The 20742-nt window shown below is 39.5% G+C and overlaps 1 protein-coding gene across 1 annotated transcript in view; it reads left to right on the top strand.

Annotated features, from left to right (window-relative positions):
- The first annotated feature begins 9687 nt into the window (after positions 1-9687).
- The window catches only part of epb41l3a (erythrocyte membrane protein band 4.1-like 3a), a 107893-nt gene continuing 96838 nt past the window's right edge, over positions 9688-20742 (top strand). Inside the window, exon 1 of the mRNA XM_015353551.2 lies at positions 9688-9773. The gene's annotated coding sequence lies outside the window, so the exon portion shown is untranslated. The remainder of the gene's footprint in view (positions 9774-20742) is intronic.

The following is a 20742-nucleotide window of genomic DNA, read 5'->3' as shown; positions in this document are numbered from 1 at the left end:
CAGGAAGGATCTATAATTACTATTGTAGATGTATTGTACTGTATGATGTATGGGTTGATGTCTTTTATGTAATGTTATATTTATTTTTAATGTAATGCTTATTCGCATTGTTTATATATTTTATAAGACTTTCTGTGTGTAAAAAATTTCTGCTTGGATGCAAATTTCGTTCCAACAAATCAGACAATATCGTATCATATTGTAAAGGTTCCACAATTTGTCAGCAAATACTTAGAATTTTGAAACATTTTAATAACCTCTAGAGAAACAGTATATTGCCGTCTTTAACAATGACATAACCGAGTTTTATTTTGATGAAGAAACCAGAATTTCTATGCTTGCTCTCTTTGAGTCACTGTAATGTTACTGTGGAAAAGCCAAAGAAGGCTGAGTTGTGTCTATACTTACACGGGGCACAGTAGAACTCCCATTTCAAGAGAACTGCTACTGGGGTCGAACAATCAATAAAAATAATAGTTGCCTTTAATATAGTTAGTTATACTAATCTGTCCTAGATTATTTTTAGGTTGGAAAAAATGTGTTTAACTCACCTCTGAGATTAATTCACACATAAGGTAAAAGCAGTGATAAAATAGTAGCCTACAGTATCTTTAGGTAGACCAGAATGAGTGTTCGTGACATATTATGATGATGAGGATTATATTAATAATAATAATAATAATAATAATAATAATATTATTATTAATACTACTACTACTAATAATAATAATAATACCAGTTTAAAGCACATAGCATGCTTTTTATTAAAAAAAAAACTTCAAATTAATTCAGTTTCGGTTTATGAAAATAATTGTAACATTAAAATATCCAATTTTTAATATCCCAATTCATTTCAATCCGGGGCCCAGTTCACCTCATATTTTTCAGCTTTGTGTTTGTGCTAGCACCATGTTAATTTAAAGGATGAGCAATTTATATTATCACACATTTTATAATTAAAAGATGCTTTAAACTGAATAGGAAAAGATGTTTTAATCTTCACGGCAGAAGTGCATAATAGACACATTCGATAAAGTCCTAATTAGGGAAGTCTTGTCTAAGCTCTTGTGTAGTTTTTAATGCTGAACCCCTTTGAAATACATTTTGCTGAAACACCACAATGGAATTTGCTGAGAAAAACAGTTCTAATCAGAAACTGTAGCATCCTAATTCCTTGCTCGGTTTTGTATCGCATTCACAGGCTGGCATGGGCTGTAGCCTAGGGGCCCTGATTGGCCAGAATAATTGTTTTGATTATTTTTGTAGCGGACCAGTGGGCCCCCACCGGTCCATACAAACGTTGAATAATCTGCGAATCGATGATCAGTTAGATGCAACGGGCTCGCAGTTCAGATTTATTTTAGATCACTATTGTGTCACTCCGTTGGGTCACCTCTGGTGCACGTTTACGGCGGCTCGCATCAACACGTGTGATAGAAAATATCGTAGTGAGTTCGGGTTCTCGCGCTTGTGCCCTCGCCCCACTTCGTCCCTCACCGCTTGGGCTCGAACCCGGGTCTCCGGCATTGCTCAACAGGGCGTCTTGCTGGCTGAGCTACAGAAGACCTTCCTCAGCCTGGCCGGCCAACATCCCTGTTATGCGCAAGGGAGTAGAGGGCGGTGCCATCACCGCGCTCCAACCGGCTCGTACAACCGGTTTGTCCGCCGCATTCGTTACGATATGACAGCGGGGCGCGAAAACGAAAAGCACAGCAGTTAAAAGAGCAGCGTGAGCAGGATCTACTGAAGAAATCCCCAGACCGAGTGGTTGTTTCAAGCCTGCTGGATCGTCACCCAGTCAGCCTGAGCCAGACCCCGACCCCGAGTTAACGGCTAACGTTGCTGCCAGCGCCACAACAACCGCGGTGGATGGGTTAGCCGCAGCCAGCTCCAGCTTGGGCGCAGACCGTATCGACGCCGATCACGATGACGAGCCAGCTCGCAGACTGGCTGTGAATCTGGTTTATTGGTTGCATTGCTCTACTAGCATTACAGGCTACAGTACTGTGTGTGTATCTGGGCTCCCTGTGTACGTGTGTGTTCCCTGCTGGTGCTGCGTTACATTCTGTTTGAATCGGCGGTCGCAGCTCTTACTCCGAAGGCATCACTGAATTATTACAGTATTTTCTCTCGCTTTTTCTGGTAATGGGCTGGGTGGGGGATGGGGTGGGGGGCCTACACAATGTGTAGCCTAGGGGCCTCTGATCACCTTTATCCGCCACTGTTTGGATGTTTTTATACTATACTGTACATACTGTATATTGAGAAAAATCTTACAAGGCAACTGTTGACAATTTGCTATATATTTTGGACTTGTCATTGTTATTCAGCTTTTTATCTTTTACAAAACTGAACAGAAATCATTATGTTGTTGTTGTCCGTACAAGTGAGAGAGGAAGACATCACATATATCCAATTATCCATAGCAATCTGCTGTAAGTGAAGATGACATTTGTGTTTGAATTCTCACAGATTATGAATGTTTTAAAACATACTTGGACCTAACCATACAAAACGGAACAAAATCATCCGAGTTTTTGTGAGTAAAAAACCCAAAATGTCATTGTGTCATTGGCAAAGTAAACCAAATGAGCGATTGGAAACTATGCGGAGCTGCATTTAAATCTGAGAAAAGATGGCAGAGGATTGTGGGAGTTTGGAACTGTTACGCTGGTAAACAGCCAATAGCAAAGGGATGGACCCTATGTGGGTGACGAGATCTCGAGGAACCCGAAAACAATATAACCAAAGAAATCCGAAGTCGAGGTCTGTAGACTAGCAAAAGGTCAAAAGGCCAAAAAGGAGACAGAGCATTAGATATCAAGACGAAATCCAGAAAACAAGGTCAATTGAAACAAGCCAAAAGTCCAAAAACCAAGAACTCCAGGGAGAGTATCTCGGATGAGTACACACGAAGCTCACAAGGTAAACACACAATACTGAGCAAAGTTGGAACACAGAGCAGGGTTTACGTAGGCTGGGGAGGGGAGGAGTGGTGATGTAAGAGGATAGCAATTGGTTAACAAAGTCTGGTAGATCTACGCCTCCCCTGAGTAGTTGAGGTAGTCATGAAATTGAGATTCTGTAATTGCTTATGAAATGTTGTATTTCACATATGTCTCAGTGTCTGTTAATTTTGACAAAACGTACGAACGTCGTTATTTTCAGAGTATTACAAGGCATTCTGCAAGATACACTCAAAAAATTATAGTGTTTTAAAAGTATTCACCCCCTTCCAATGAGGTCCCATTGTGTTGGATTACAAATGATGTACACACATTATTTAAAGTTAATGTGTTTAAACAAAGCTTCAGTACTTAAACTGAACACTTTTCTCCTGTAGATGGAAGAAGTTAAATTTCAGTGAAACTGCATAGAAAACTGCACAAGATGTTAATTGCATCATTATTCACCCTTTGAGTCAATCCCTTTTGGAAGCATCTGTGGCAGCAGTTACAGCCGTGAATCTTTTTGGAAATGTCTGGACACTTCCTGCACTGCGATGGGCAATATCTGCCCGTTAGTCTTTGCAAACTTGCTTAAGCTCAAGGTGGTTGTAGATGGTTCACAAACAGCAGTTTTCAAGTCTTGCCACCGATGTTCTATGGGACTCCAGTCAGGGCTTTGACTGCGCCAGTCAAGAATATCACCAACAAAAAGCAAGTTCATGAACATATTGATTCTGTGTAACTTTGAAAAAACAATTTGTTCAATTGAAATATCGTTTCATGGCTATAGCTTACAAATAACAGGCGCATAGACCTGTTACAGGGTGGAGAAAAACGAAGTGGAACCATAATGGTATTAAAATGTTTAGCAATTTGAATTGATTTAAGTTTTAAAGAGCGTCATTTATAACCTCCCATATTCTTCAATCTTCTTTTACATTTTGCCCCAGAAGTCTTCTTCCCCTTCATGTAACTCACTTTTGTGAGACTTAGTCCACTTTTCTAAGATAGGGGACATTTTAACTTCAAATTAAACTTTGAGCCTGGTCAGTACCTGGATGGGAGACCTTCTGGGAAAAACTCAGGTTGCTGCTGGAAGAGGTATTAGTGGGACCAGCAGTCTGTGTGGGTCCTAATGCCCCAGTATAGTGGAGGGGACATTATACTGTAGTGGGCGTTGTCTTTCACATCAGACATTAAACCGTGGTCATTAAAGATCCCCGGGCATTTCTCGAGAAGAGTAGGGAGTTATCCCGGTGTCCGGGCCAAATGTCCCCCCTCTGCCTTTACCGTGACCTCCAGTTTGTCCCCATGCATGATAGGCTTGCACTGGCCCTGCAAAAGACTGGTGCCCCATCCAGGGTGTGCCCTGCCTTGCGCTCGCTGCTCGCCAGGTAGGCTCCGGCTTCCCGCGACACCGTGTGGTATAAAGCGGTTTGGTAAATGACAACTGAAACTGTATAAATACATTGCTGAACAAGGAATATTTTTGGTGAAAGATTCAGCATTTTTTTCCAGCCTACCTATCCACAAACCTTTAAGTGAAAGTCTAACATGGCCTACAAATGGTGTGAATCTGTATATCTGGATATATACAGATGGAGATTTTCTTTTTGGCTTTTATATTGGTAGGCTAGGCTCCAAGCCTTATTATTCTGACCAAGAATTCAGTTGATAGTGCTGTAGCACAAATGCATTTTGTCCCAAGCTATGATGTGTTTTATTTGAGCCATAAAGCTGGGGAATTATGCTGCTGCATGAATTTTGCAAACCATCATTCCATTATGGCTTTTCTTCTTTTTTGCAAGACATTATTATTTCACCTTCTTTACTGGAATGAAGTACTCCTTTAAAGATAAAAAAGGGTGCGGGTCCGTTTACTGATTTTGCTTTTGTACTATTGTCTGTTGAAAAGAAATTATACATGATCACTGACTAGCTTACTTGTACAAAAGAAAAAAATCCATTGCTTGAACAGGGAACCTGAGCCCTTATATTTGTTCCATGCAAAACGTTATGTTTCTCCCCATTTCATCCTCATTTCATCATGTTTAAATGATATTTCACAGCACAGGGTCAATAAAGTAAATACAACTCTGGTTGAATCAAAGTCAGAATTGCCTATCCCTGTCTAGTGAAAAATAGGGTACAATCAATGGGGTACAATCAAATTGTTCCTTTTATTGAATTTAGTTCATACCCAAGCAGCTTAAAAAAATCTGTATTTTGTATTCTTAAATTTTAACTGCATTTTAAGAAAGAAACATTGTTGTATACATTTCATCTGACAGAAGGTATACTGTAGCTAACTACATGTGAAGCTGTTCTTGGATGCCTCAATCCACCTTACTTAATATCACTTGTCGATATCAAAATAGGATGGTGGTACATGCATAGAAAAAGGAATAGAGCACTATTAAATCTTCTGGTGGAACAATAAATTCTCGGAAATTCCTTGATGAACATATTTTTATAGCACTAACGAATGTGTTCACCAATGAAGCCTCATTTCAGGAGTAGGAGCCACATATTGTCCACACAGAAGTGTTATTATACAGTATATTGACTAGTCCGTCTGCAATGAATTCAGAAGACTGTATATTTGACCTGCTTAACTGCAAGGAAGCCATCATTTTCTGCATTGTTTTTCTGGAGACTTTCAATCTTACTTAGCTGTTGTTACTTACGCTGATCAAATCTGACAGCTTGGCAGCCTAACTAGATGCTGTTTCACGCATTCCTTGCTCAATTGTTAACGAAAGATCACTTTACAATTGATCTAAGGCAGATACAAAAGAAAAGATGAACGATTGCATGACTTAATATCTTAAAATAAAAATGGGATTTTCCATTTTGACTTTATTTTTCCATTCAGTGTGCATTACTTAGCATGTTAGATTCCTTTGCACACTATGTTTTTCTTGTTTACAAAATAATGAGCAGTGTTATAAATGATGTTTGGTTGATCCCAGAAATTAAGTGAATGAAGAAGTGATGCAGGAGCAATTTATATTTAAAAAGTAAGGAAGCATGCAACAACAACAAAAACAAATCTGTTTTTTATTACCTTAAAAAGATGTTTGTGTTATATGACAGTTTTTCTAAATTTTTTCAAAGTGACATGCTGCAATTACATAAATTATCTAAATTAATAAATTATTATAATATAATCATCATTAACAGAGTGGATATGTTTAACATGATGTATAATGTTTGAATGTTACAGTTCAGCAAACTGAAAATGGAAATGACAAAATGCCATTTGAACAAAAAGATAGTGTTGAAATATGAAAATGCTTTGACTGCAACATTTGATCCCCTAAAAGGACTAATCTCAATGCAACTTATTTCTCATGACTTCTTACAGAATGTACTTTCTATAGCAAAGTAAGTTGCATGATGATCACTTTTCACTGTTTTTAATTCCAATCATTCATCTATTTTCTAACCACTTTATCTAATACTTGGGGGAAGTTGTAGCCTGTCCCAGACAGCAATGGGCACAAGGTGGGATACACCCTGGATTAGACACGAGTCCATCACGGGGCACACACACTCGCACCAGGGATAATTTTCCCAGATCCCCATTAACCTACATGCATGCCTTTGGACTGTGGGTGGAAACCAGAGCACCCCAAGGAAGCCCACACAAACAGTGAGAGCATGCAAACTCCACACAGACAGCACCCCAGGAATTGAACCCAGGGCCCCAGTGCTGTGAGGCATCAATGCTAATCACTGTGCCACTGTGCTGTCTCGTTCAAATCATATTCATGATAATATTTTAGCAGCACTGAATCTACAGTAGGAAACTTCAAACAAAATCTCTCTCACCACCAGTGGGAGCTCAGCCAATTAATTCAGAGGGCATAATTAGTCTTAAATTAGATTCGATCAGTCTTCCTTCACTGACACATTTCTCATTTCTGTCTTATTAGTTCCCTGAATTATACCCAGGTCTAATATCAGAAAAAAGGGTCCCCTTTTACAACTGAAGGTTAATATATTATCCCAGTAGTTCCCACCCTTGGTCCTGGAAAACCAGAGTGTCTTCTGGTTTCTGTTCCAGTCAAATTCTTCATAACAGGCTGGCTGATTTTACTTTTCTCTTTGGGGTAAATCTGTAAGTTTGCTTTCATCTCATAAAAGGACAAATGAGTTTCACAACTGCCCTCATTCAGCTGTGGTGCCTGAAATGTGATCAACTGAACCTCTGCTTTAGGAATAAACACTCATTGTAGGACTGTCTGATACAGTGTCATTCCCACCTGTCTGTACATCATCGACTGAGCTGTTTTGTTCGTCAGACATAACAGCAAAGACGTTGAGGTGAAAAGTATGGATAAAGTTCTGTGTGCTGAAGTTGTTGGAAACAGTACTGTTGAAGCAGGGTATTTTCTACCCTACGCAAAGAACAAATTCGATCAAAATCTAAACAAGTGGGCGGATCAATGAAGTCATCAATTAGCGCTGGAGATGTAGAGCTCAGATGGAATGGAAGCCTGCAGAGAGTGTTTCCCCCAGGACGAGAACTGGGCATCACTGAGTTTTTTGTCACATATTGTCAGTATAGCAACAGACAGAATTATTATAATTGCTACATTGTTATTGGTTTTATCCAATATGTGGTTTTATCCACAAAGCAGTAATACCACAATGTATTAAATTCTGCATAGAAAAAGTACATATTTGGGATTTTGTTTTGCAATCGGGAAGGGGCCAGTGGCACGAAGCTACCATCTGTGGGATTATGACTGAACGCCTCTAAGTCAGAATCCCCCCTGACAGACACAATCATTTATTTGATATAGTACGTTTCAAAACACAGTACACACAGGCAGCCATACCACCACTGGCAGCCCCCTGAAGCTCAGCAGGTGTGAGCCTGTCAGTACCCAGATGAGAGACCTCCTAGGAAAAACTAAGGTTGCTGCTGGAAGAGGTGTTAGTGGGGCCAGCAGGGGGTGCTCACCCTGCGGTCCGTGTGGGTCCTAATGCCACAGTATAGAGACGGGGACACTATATTGTAAATTCTGATGAGAAGTAAAACCGAGGTCTTGACTCCCGGTTATTAAAAATCCCTGGGTGTTTCTCGAAAAGAGTAGGGGTGTAACCCTGGTGTCCTGGCTAAATTTCCCCCTGGCCTTTTCCAATCCTAATAATCCCCATCTCTGAACTGGCCTCATCACTCTGTTCTCCTCCCCACTGAGAGCTGGTGTGTGGGGAGTGTACTGCCACACTCTGGCTGCTGTTGCATCATCCAGGTGGGGCTGCACACTGGTGGTGGTGGAGGGGATCCCCATGACCTGTGAAGCATTATATGCTTTATTATAGTTCTTTGTGCAAAGAACTGTGGGAGTCTGGAACAAGCTACAGCTACCCAGCAATGTTTGGAAGCCCCAGGCCTCGACTTCCTTCAGGACATGGCTGGGAGAGACCCTTGGATCAATTCGCTACCGACTACAATTTGCTACCGGAGATGGGCCTCCTGTTTGTAACCTTACTCATGTTCTAAAACAACTTACAGTTTACTGGCTGCAGGCTAACGCCCTTCACTCACAGAATTCCTCCAAGAAACTAGGGAGGAGAGAAAAGTGAGGCTGTTCGGCAGAAAGGGTCATCTTTAAAACCTGATCTGCACTGACTGCAAGGTGATGGCAGGGACCTACAGCACCATACAACCCTGGCAGACATAATTACTGACAGCTGCCCCTGGGTTCCGTTTGGAATCACCCCCAAGGCAACATATTAAAGTCTACCCTTTTCATGCAGTATTTAATTAAACAGGATAATGTCTACGGCTGCAACAGATGGCGACTTGCGGTTTTGCTTAAACACTATTTGTGCCACTTTCACGGTGGTGTGTTTTAACCCTCTCTGTGTAGCACAGGGGGCTGTGTGTGCCCCGATCGGGTGGCGCACAGAAATAAACCCTCTTGTAGCAGCAAGGTTTCAGTTTCCGGGGGGACACAACTACTTTGGCGGGAAGATGAGTTCAAGATTTATACAGACTAAATCGCAAACTCATGTTCAGCCATTAATCGTGCACACTGCTGTGATGCATTATGGAAAGTGTTATTCCAACAAAGTGTTGATTGTACTGATTTAATGTAAAGTAACAAATGTATCGCTTAACGTCCATTGAAAATTACACCTTAATTTCCCTATTAACTTGAAACTTAAGGCTAGTTGTTTTAAAAAAGAGCGATAAAATCCCGTCGAACACTTCTATTAAAGTCCGCGCGTAACCTTTTAATCAGTCAATTAGTCACGTATAATGTGACATGGAGCGTTTTCTGTCACCGTGCTGACCTAAGCGTTTTTGCCGGCCAAGGTTGAGGAAGAAATCCGATCGTATGCGCGAATAATTCAGCTCGGGGAAAAAAAGCAGGGCTCTCAACACGAGCAAACCTTGCGCAATTCTCCGGCCCAGATTCTGCACAGGGTCTTGTTACTGACAGCTCCGGGGCCCTATAAGGTGGGACCTACCCAGTTATGGAAGCGGATCTGGGCCTTTGGGGGGCGGCTGGGTGTGCCTCGCAGAGCCTGGGGATGGGTTGTAACCAATTGCGTGAGGCGAGAGGCGGAGAGCTCGTCTCTCGGGCAGGTTGGGTTGCGGCGCGCCGTGTTTTCCCGGAATGAAGGTGGACTGTGCTGCAGGTGTGAAGTTCTTTTCACTTCTTTCCCTGCAAGGCAGTCGGCTGTCGCTGCTTGCTGGACTCGGCGGTTGCTGAAGCAATGCTTCCCAGCTGCTGACATTATCTGGTGGACTGTTACAGGGGGCTTTCCTCCCCGATACCGCAAAGAAGAGTCCAGTCCAGTCAGGTAGGAGACAAACTATTCATTGTGTGCAACAATGTATTTTTGTCGGGAAGTGGGGAGAGAGAAATTGACAGCTGCGTGATTTTATTTTGTAACTGGTGTGTAGAGGTGCGGGATCAAGACTTTAACTGTACTGTCCCGGCGTTGTTTTGCAGTCGGTCCCCGTAGTTAACCACGCAACACAAAATTGAACCATTTTAAATTTACGACTTCTTGCACTTTTACTGGAATTTTTGCCACGAGGGAGTGACGATCACTTCTGTGGTGAAACTGTAGTTTCAGGAGACTCATGAAAAATAAAACACCCGGCTTAAAAAGAAATGTAATCTATTCGTGTCGTGTTATTGAAATTAAAAAAATAAATAAATAAACGCAGATAACGAAGACATTGGGAACGAAACTAACGAACTCAATTTTCCATATTTAAGGCATCAAACGCTTTTGTTTCAAATCAGAAACAAAGTAAAAAAGGCACTTGCAGCTGTGCTTGTTTCCTGTAACAACCTGGACGACTTCGGTTCATCCACAGAAGCCGCACAGGAATTTTGACCCGTGACTGATAGTGCTTTCTTTAATCCTGTTGTACTTGCTTCCTGCGTTGTCATGCAAAAACAGGCTTTCTGCAACAGCATAGTATTACTAGTATTGTGGTGAATGTATCAGCGTCGGGGAAGAGGATTAACGCGGTGAGGAAAGGTTTAAACACGTAGGTATGGCGAAAATAATTGGTTTCGAGGGAGGTGCTAGTGAATCGGAACGTAAAAATCTCGGACGAATAGCCTTTTCAATCTTGAATGAATCTCTAGTTTTTGTCAAAAGAGAGATCAGTCGCGGCAGAACATTTCACGTCAGGCTGTCCTCCCTTCTCTCTGTGGTGGCAGCTGAGTGTGTCCGGTCCACTGCAGCGGTGCTGCCATTAACAATATAGGCACGTTCCCGAGTTCAGTGCACTTCATTTGAACGTAAATTCACAGAGATGATACCAGCCCTTAGTCAATACCCGGCAATTTCATTGCGTGCAGTCCAGGCTGCGTTTAAGGCGGAATGCGTCTTTTCTTTTTAGAAAAACCTGGAATGAGAGGATAGGTCTGATCAACTGAAATCGACCGATATCAGAAAGCCTCAAGGGAATTAATATGCACTGTTTGTGGGAAGTTATCATTTGGTAACAAAAAAAAATGACTGAAAGCAAATAATCTCTTTACACGTATGCAGTTCTGTGAAAAATTAACTCTGAAAAGTGCCTGTGCGTTGAATAGGAGGTATCGGCTGCAGTGTTTGTGAATAGTTTTCCTACAGGAAAACGATAAACTCTCTAATTGTCCAAACCTTATCACGCTAAAGTGCTTACAGTGCGGCTGGGAACGATTTCAGATTTTTGTGAAGTGTGTTTTTATAGGTTTTATCAGCATCGACACGTTTTCCCAGCTAATTGCGCATTAAGCCACTTTCTAAGTGAAAGAAACAATACTGTATTTCCTGATTGCATTTTATTATTCCCCATCGACTGCTGTCAGTATATTGTTACTAAATGAATTTCATCTCCTAACGGTTCTTTCAATGTCAGTGTTTCAATTTGTATGGCACCCGAAACAATATGAAACATAAAGAAAACAATTTGCTGATTAGAGCTAAGCTAGAGCATTTTTGGTGTTCGGCGTCCGTGAATTTAAATATGAACACTATGTATTTTAGAACAAAGGTTCCTCAGAGATGCATATCTTTGCAGTACATTGATATTAAATGTTTAAACCACGTTATGGAGATGCAGAAATGGCAGATGGCAAAAAACAGATTTTACAATTTGATAGTTATCGATCATCGCACAGTCAATGATTGAACAATTATTGGTTCAGAAGATGCACCTCTCATTCTTCCTGAAGCCCATTCTGCCTTGATGACAAAATTAACCAATTTTGGTTACTTTTGACACAAACAGGACTGGAAAAAATCTATTTAACTGTGGTGTATGGTGTTTCTGATGCTTGGCTGGAGTAAACCATCTACAGTACAAGTCATATTGATCCAAGATCCTAATGGCATTGTAATGGAAACTGAGGTATTTTCAGGTTTCAATGGGGGTATCACTTACATTCAAACCCAGAAGTCAATGCCACTGGGTTTGAAGCCCTAATGAAGGGTTTATGAAATACAATACTACATTTCTTATAATCAAAATTACTGGCTGTTAACAAAACAGCACATTGTTCAGATCGGGTGAGAATAGCTTAGTTTGATAATATTTGTGAAGGTCTTCCAAGTTGCAGACATTGGTACTGTCAGGCAGCACTTCATGCACATTTTGTCTGAATCTTATTTCCGGAATGAGAAAATCTGGATTTATACAAAACCCACTTTAAGAACTGTTTGCACTAGGGTAGGCTTTTCATCCAGGGGTAACTTTTCACCTTCGATTACAGTAAGTAGTAGTAGTTCTACACTTTTTCTTTTCATTTTCCAAAAAGTCATAGTATCCTTATCTGGAGCAGTCATGGACCGAGGTCGGGCTTCATGTTTACTGCTGTGATTGTTCTAGAGAGAGTTTAATGGCAAGGATTACCACTGGCAGGCAAGGTGGGAAACACCAGGATTAGACAGCCTCTAAAACCGGGAAAAGTAATACAAGCCCTTTATGTGCAAACAAGTCATTGTGAGTTCATTGTCTATTGTCAGTTGGTCTTGTTTGATGTTTACATGTGTTCCTTAAATGAGCAAAAAAACAAAACGAGCATTTGATCATTATGCTTCACCGGTTTAACTGCAGTGTTTGCTTTGTCTTGTTTTCTCATTTCGTCTTGTTTTTATGCCACGATGGAATGGCTTTCCTTATTCTCAACGACCCGAAAATCCCCCTACACGTGGCATTTGGGAATCCCTTGGTGAGTACACTGTTTCCTAAAACTTCAGGCTTTATTTACTGCATGTTGGGGGGCGGGGCGGGGGAGCTAATTGCTTTCCTAAAGGAGTTGGAGTGCTGTCACACTGATCCAGAAGTAGTCTGGGGCTTTTAGATGTCACTTAACTGTTTGGAGTGGACATGGTGTGCTTTGCAAGACATAATTAGAAATCTGAATGATTTTAGCGGCAAAGTTACTAAACTAGAGCTTGCGACACTTGTCAGAATTAAAGTGGTTTATATAATATACTTAAAGTGATTATATCTGTTTTTGAAGAATAAAGTTAATTAATAAAGACGGTTTATGTTTGGGAAGTACAAGTACAATACATTTGTGCTCTCCGTATGTTTTTAGAGGACTTCAGGTTTCGAAAAACAAAAAGTGAAAGAAAAACAAAAGGGAAAACACTGCTTTTGTTGTTTACACCAGTCCTGAAGGTTCCTTGTCACTCCTTACTTCTCTGGTTTCGTGCTGCTGTGCTTTTCCGAGGCTGACGCTGCTGTCATCGAAAGTTATTTTTCTATAATCTTCGTACAATACTCCAGATTGTTCCAATACTTAAACGAGATTTGGTGTGTACAGTAGATACAGTAACGAATAATTGCAGAAATTGGTCATTTTATAAGTTGTCTTGAAAATTAAGGCCATTATTTGGAGTGTATTATCTTAGGCTTTGACAGACTAGTGTAACTGTATATTTTAATTGAAATGTTAAATATACCAGTGGCAAAAAAATAAAAACCTCATTCACGGCCTAGTAAGCACATTTGTCAAGGGCCATCTGTACATTAGAGATTGAGGTCATGTTTGTTTTGCTCCACTTCCCAATTTCTTTGAATAGGTTTGTTACCCGGTTTCCAAAGTATTGTTGCTTAGCCTCAGACTTGTCTGCTGTACTTCATCTTTTAGGTTTCTGTAGGTGGTTGTGTGTGTTTTGTTTTCTTGGATACAGGCACTGTTAAGAACACCTGCAAAAGCAAGTGCAATCTGTTGGAACTGCTTTGGACTGTATAGTCTCAGGCCTCAAGAGGAAAATATTTTTAACTAAATGCATTTGGTATAAGTGCAATTTCATGAAGCATTCTTTTTGCATTTTTCTTGTGGCTTAAATGGTGATGAATACAATTTGCATATTTATTAAATATGTAGAATGACTGTTTCGATAATTTAGTTTGTTGTTAAAGTATTTTGTTCCATAACAGAAGTGCCTTTTCTGAGACGCCTTCTGGATTGGGAAATCGGTAAATCAGAAGACATGCCTTACCTGAAATCGGCTAAACGCTTCTTGTTTATCAGTAATTCCTGTGTGGTGTGTCAGTGCAGTCATGCTGGGGAGCTGTGCTGTGATCGTGGTGCTGTTTCATAAAGGATCAAGCCCATCTGGCGTGGCACCATCTGTTCTGCAGTCACGGTTAAATATCACCCAGCACTTATTCAGAATGAGCTGTGCTCTGGTCAAGCTGCCCTCGGTGATCTCCCATGAGACACCCTGCTCCCTTGCCTGGGCATTAAAGGTGGCCCTTTTTGCAGAGTAGTGGTAGCCTGCCTAATGGCTTGTCTGGGAATGTACTGTGCTGTTGCAGTTTTTAAGGATGAGTACCCTGGCAGTTGCTCCAGTGAAGAGTCCAGTTTGCATTAACTCCATAGTCCCATTAACCTCTACCAATGCAGGAGTGAGGGCTGATTTTTTTAAGCTCTTAAAATGTCTCAGTTAGCGTTTCAGAGAGCGAAAATAGGATCACAAAATAAAACCGTTAAGAATATGGTTCAGTGGGAATTAATGGCATTGATGGGAATTAATGGCATTTGTACTGTTGAAACGAGTATTTTGTTTATTTTATTCAAGTGTGCTGTTCGTGCCATTGTCTTTTGTTACTTTAAAAGTATATTGATTTTCCTGTAAGCTGAAGCTCCAGACTTAACGCACAGGTCAGAGGCAGTATTTACAGTATTTGTAAGGGCTGAAGAGCTACATTATGCTCCTCCAGATGGGTTTGGATTTAAAAGCCTTCTGTCTGGTTTTGAGCTTGCGAATTCTGCAGCTGTTGATGAATTACAGAATGTGTCTTCTTGGTCTTACCTGAACTAAAATTATCTATGGGTTGTAAAATACAGGTGATTAAACTATCGTGCTGCTATTTTAGAGCCACCCAGCATCTAGGCTTTACTGTACATGGTCATATGGGAATATTAAAGGCTAGTGGATAGATAGACATTGTTTTGCTATGGTTTGTTGAATTAAACAGGGCATTAGTGTGTCATTTTTTGCAATTTGCAACACATTTTCCAGCAACTCATCTCACAATTGATACGACTAAGTACGTTTTGACTAAAGATTAATCATGGTCTCTTTTTACATCCATCAAACCTCATTATTTACCTTAGTGATCAAACGAGGAATAAAACTTGAAACAGGGGTCAAAATGAAATGGTATTTACGTTGTAAAAAAAATGTTTACAGTGTAAACATTGGTTGAAATAGACCATTTATTATCCGTCTTTGGCTTAGCCTCATTATTGGCTAAAACACTAAAGCAAAAAGGGAAATTAGATCAGTCCTTTCAAATGCAGTTTCTTTAAAGTTTTGAGCCACTTAAAAGCATTTAATCAGATCCATAATAACGATTTTGGGAAAAAAAAAGAAATTTTTCTGCATGGTAAAAAGGAGTTGTCTGATATGAAGCTGAGATTTAGTCTTACTGAGGCTTTTAGCTTTATGCTTTTATTTCTTCAAGTACTAATTTTCTAGTAAAATTAATCTGTGCTAATGTGCTCTATCACATTACATTATGTATTATGGAAAAAAATATGTATGGTAATATTTCATTAAACGTGGTGTACTACACATGAAAAAGTGTGTTCCACTTGCATATATTTTTTTCAGTGGCATATATATATATACTGTATAATGAAGTACATTTTATCACTAACACTTACAGAATTCCAGGAAAAAGTTACTGTATGTCCATTACAATTGATTGAAGTAAAACATTTAAAATTAACATCTATCTCATTAAGAGACCTTGAACATGCAGCTAACAGGGTGCATATACTGTACAGTAGGTTTAAGGAAAATACTTATTTTATCTCATTTCCCTTGGGTTCTACTGGTAAAGGTAATACAGAAACTTAATAAAACCTCTAATACACTACTTTGGAAAGGGTTAGTGATATCCTAATGCTCAGTGCTGTTTAGGTGATTTTATTTTGTTGAGAGTGCTTTATTTGAGGTGTGTATCAGTTTATAGGTTGCTTGAAGTTCTGCTGTGTGGTTTAATGTATCTAATGAAAGCCTTTCCTTTTCCAGGTTCCAGTTGTCCTAGTCCAGAACTGTTATTGGAGAAAATAATTTGGAACAGTTCGGAAGGGTTACATTCTTGTTTTTGTAAAGGCAGCTCTGGAACATGAGCTCAGCAAAGGAAAAAAAAAATGGTTATTGATCCATGAACATCAATAGTGTACTCCTCATTCCAGTAAGCTATAAACTCTTCCACTGCTGGGATGATTTATGATTGCTGTCTGCGATCTTTTCTCCTGCTGATTAGCCTTAAGTTAGTGTAATGGAGGCGGTCGGTTTGTAGTGCTGTGGCTGGGCAGGAATGAATGTTCGAGCCCAAAATAAAACCACACCTCATGTAATAAATGTATTTCTGCACAGAGTTTCATGTACAGTACTTGTTTTATCCCATCAAGCCTGCATCAGGTGTAAGATGGCTCAGGCAGTACAGTGTTTAAGTGAAACGCACGTGTGCTGCACACTGATCAGATTTTACACTGTATGTATCCAAAGAGCTCATTAAATGCATTAGAAAGATGCCAGTCTCAATGCTTCTGAATCCAACAAGAAAGTAGTCAAACATCTTTTAACATTTAATATTAATGCAAAATTGTCCTAATCTTCAAAAACATATAAAATACCAGCCCACACTGATAGGAATACCTTTCAGTCAGTATGCGGTACTGTACTATTATTTGTTACTTGTGGTATTTTATTATACTCCATTTAATCTAACATTTTAAGTTATGGGGGAATTCATCTTCCTTAATGTTACTTAAGTCCTATGGCAAAGGGAAAACTGTGTACAGTATGTACAGTAATTGACTTAAGCAGAAGTTTATTATCCATTTGCATGGAATATTTAACAGTATCTATTTAATCCAAACTTGCTCCCAGAAAATTGTTGTTCCCTGTGATAGAGTATACCTTCTCTTATCAGTCAGAAGGCAACAAACAGATTTCAAACCCAGAGCTACCTCACAACCATGTAACAACTTGGATGGAGATAACCGTCAATTTCTTTGAAGTGGGAAGCTGGAAGGAGGGTATACAGGTGGAGTATTGAAAGAAGACAAGTACACAGTTGCTGAATCGCTGAGGCTACTAGGAAGGATGTCAAATCTAGTTATCTTTATATCCATAATTACCTTCCATATAGGAGACTGCTTTGTGGGGCACTTTTAAAAAGAGTCAATGTTTTACATAATGGAGAGCAAATCAAAACTGATAGTCAAAAAAGACCTATTGTAGATATGCAAAACAAAATCTGGAATAAATCAAACTGACTCAAAGAGAAAGAAGTCTGTCTATTCAGATACTGTAATTTTCTCTCTCCAAACAGGAAAGACATTGTCAAGACTGGTGCATGAAGGACAGAGCTTTGATAGTGTCAAATAAGGATACTACCATTTAATACCTGACGCAGACATCGAGCATAAAGAAAAACTAGATCAAGGATCAATAGTGTCTGCTTGAACAAATCTATGATGGAAACCTTTAGAATACCTTTCCAGTGCTAAATTAAAGGAGATAATGGTTTGCAAAAAAAAACAACTCTTAAGCCTAAATTAAAGTTCACTCCTTAGCTGTTACATCAGGCTGTTAAATACAGTAAGATGTGTATAGAAAGAGATCTCCTGCATCCTGAATTTGGTTAAACTGTGGTCGGTCACCAGCTGATTTGTAAACGGTATAAATTGTAAATGCATGCTCTCTCAGTTCAGTTATGTAGATATTCATTTCTGTGATGTACTGTATATCTAATTTACATTTTCATGAGAGAACAACGCAGATTGATCTCTCTCTGCTTCCTGCTGCTAGCACAGGGTTTAGGCATCAACATTAATCCTAACGTATATGTAAAACGTGTGGGTGTTTTAAGATCTGAAAGAGTTTGATGTTAACAAAGGCTTATCTAATCTAAATCGATGCAAACCTAAACAATCTAATGCTGTATCTTTGGATTTTACATTTGAAAATCTTCTAAATTATACTGTATGTGAAAACAATCTCTTGGGAGATTTTTTAATTTAAATATGCAACAGAGGAAATCTTATCCTCAGAAAAGCTGTCATAACATACGCTTCTCATGAAACTCGGGAACATCCCATTCTGTTATAGTGGCTAAAGAAATTCAAAGATGTTCGATTTTTGTGTGAATTCCTCATATCCAGTAAGATGATAGGGTTTACTTTTCTCCTCTGTGACTAAGGTTTTCATGGCTAGCCTGCTGAACTGTAAATGTTTATAAGTTGCTTTGGACTGGCCTAAAAACACAGAGCACATTTCTAAAAGAATATCAGTCAATTCTCGCCATGATGCCTGAGTAATATGTCCTGAGTATTCTGTGGTGATGATTTTGTGGAGTCACAGTGATGACTCTAAATCTGCAGAGGCCAACCTTAAATAATTCAAGTCAGGAAAAAGGACATAATATTGCTGTGATCCCTTTCTCATTACCTGACTAACCCTCTTGAAGTGTTGCTAGATGAACATGACTGGAGAGTGTAATGCTGACACTAGTTTAAATACATTCTTGGAAAGGTCTAGGACAAAACACACAAAAATAGACCATGATACTGCTTAAGTTGCCTGATAAAATACCTTTGATCTCTAATGGAGAGGGTATTGAAAGTACATGAAATGTATTCTGTCATACATTCCTTTGAGAAGGTTAAATTTTAAAGGAAACCAATAGTTTATGCGCATTTCTCCGTCTTTAAATATTTTTTGAATGGTATCCTGATTTCCCTGTAGTTTTGGTAAGTGTTTATTCTGTATGCATTGGAGCTCATAGTGGTCCATAGATGACAGGGTTGTGGTACTTCCTTTTAAAATGGCATGAATAGAACTGGTAGACAATTGTGGAATGATAATACAGATATTTACTTTACAGGTTTTCTTTACACTGTAAATATGAAAGCTTTCAGCCATCAAAACTTGTCTTGCATACAGTATAGCCATTCTGCTATGACTGATATGCAAGTATAGCATGTAAAAAGATCATGAGTGTATTTTTTTAAAGAATGGGTGTGTGGTATGCATGATGCTAATGTTGGTCAAGAAACCATATCGCATCCAAAATGAAGAGAGGAGACACTAGAGCACTTCAGATTGGATTGGCATATCTATGGAAGGATCCGCTGTACAGCCACACAGCGAAATATCTGACAATCGGTCCAAACAACACCGGGAGTGTCTGATTGACCTCCTTCTGGATATCCGAGATGTGTCATCTGCCATCAGGATTGAGTACACACTGAAGCTGCGTGACAGGTTGCGGAGTTTCTCATCCTTGTGCTGCGTTCTGCAACAAGCTGCAGTAGTTCAGGTCCCACAGAAACCGTGAGCAATCGACTGCACACCTTGAGTCTGAGAGCAAGGTCATGTACGAGCTACCCTCTGCGCACCTTTCTTTTGTTGCTTTGGATGTGGCGTGAATGGCAGATACTGCTTCAAATTAAAAGCTTTAGGAATGTCCCAGGTGCTGTGGATGGTGACTGCAGAACTCTACAGGATGTGGGTGTGTGCTTGTAAGAGGTTCATCTGCGGGTTTCGGCACTGCTAGGCTGATTTATTGGTAGGATGAGATGTGGCTACCGAAGCTCTCCTGCTGTGAGCAGAGAACTGCCCGTTATTGATTGAGTGGGGATAAATGACTTGTTACCTAATGTGAAAAACTGATACTTGTGATGTTTCCAGTCCCTATAACTACAGTACATGATTTGATATGATTTGTAGCTGGATTTTGCAGTCTTAACTCGAAATCACCAGTTTTGGTTAGCAGTGCATTAAGTGGTGATGAAGTGAACAGAAGTTCATTTTTGTGTGCACTGTGTTTGAAGCTGCTGTGTGGAAAGTCTGCTTGACTTCCTGTCTTTTATGTTCATACAGTGGTCAGTAATAATCTATATACAGTATGTCCAGTTTAAAGCTCAATTTGATTTTTTTCATTTATTAAAAAGATTAATTACTGTTTTAATATTACATGCAGAATTTCAAAAATATTTTTTTATTAATTTTCAATGCATATAACAATTTCTTAATTAAGACTCAAGCTGCAGATGACAAAAATCAAATGGCTACCCGATATATAGATGTTATTTATAAAGCATTTTTAACACATGCATTTACTGTATAAGAGTGAATCCAAGTTTGATGTCTGTTTTCCTGGTGTGGTGTTGCGTTGTGCGACTTCTTGCTTGCTTAGAAAACATAAAAACGGTTAAAAATGTAAGGGAGGCATTCAGAACCCTTAGCTCATTTTGGTTTTTCAAGTAGCTAATTGATTCAAGGATCTCATCCAACTGTTTCATGAAAGAAACCAGAGTATCTGCTTCAACAGCACGGCTGGACCCAGGGTCCCAGGGTCTTTCAGGATATCCATTTATACTGGGTCTCCTTGTAGTCTTCTCTGTTCAGGAAAAGTGAGGTTCGCTTTTTTCTGTCTGGTCAGGACCATTATTTGAGCCCATAAATGTTTGTACTAATCGCAGAGCTTCCATAACCTTTTTCTACCTTAGTCATAAAAAAACATGCATTGAATTGTACCTGAGGCCTGACTTAAGGGATTTCATGTCTATAAGATAACAATAAGGTCTGTATATAGACCTACTGTGTATACAGCCTTTTTCATACAGTAAGTAGGCTCTTAAAGGTCAGTTGTTCCCATTTTGTATTTGTGGTTTTTGCACATTCTTTTTCACTTCTTAATTGAGTTATTTTTGTTTGGGCCATTGCTGGCCTTGATTATGGAATGAATCTACTTGGAGTTATACGCAGAATACATTTTAAGTTG

This window comes from Lepisosteus oculatus, chromosome 6 (genome assembly GCF_040954835.1).
Source record: "Lepisosteus oculatus isolate fLepOcu1 chromosome 6, fLepOcu1.hap2, whole genome shotgun sequence".
In the NCBI taxonomy this organism is placed as follows: domain Eukaryota; kingdom Metazoa; phylum Chordata; class Actinopteri; order Semionotiformes; family Lepisosteidae; genus Lepisosteus; species Lepisosteus oculatus.
The sequence above is the reverse complement of the archived record's forward strand: the minus strand, read 5'-3'. Positions and strand labels throughout refer to the sequence as shown.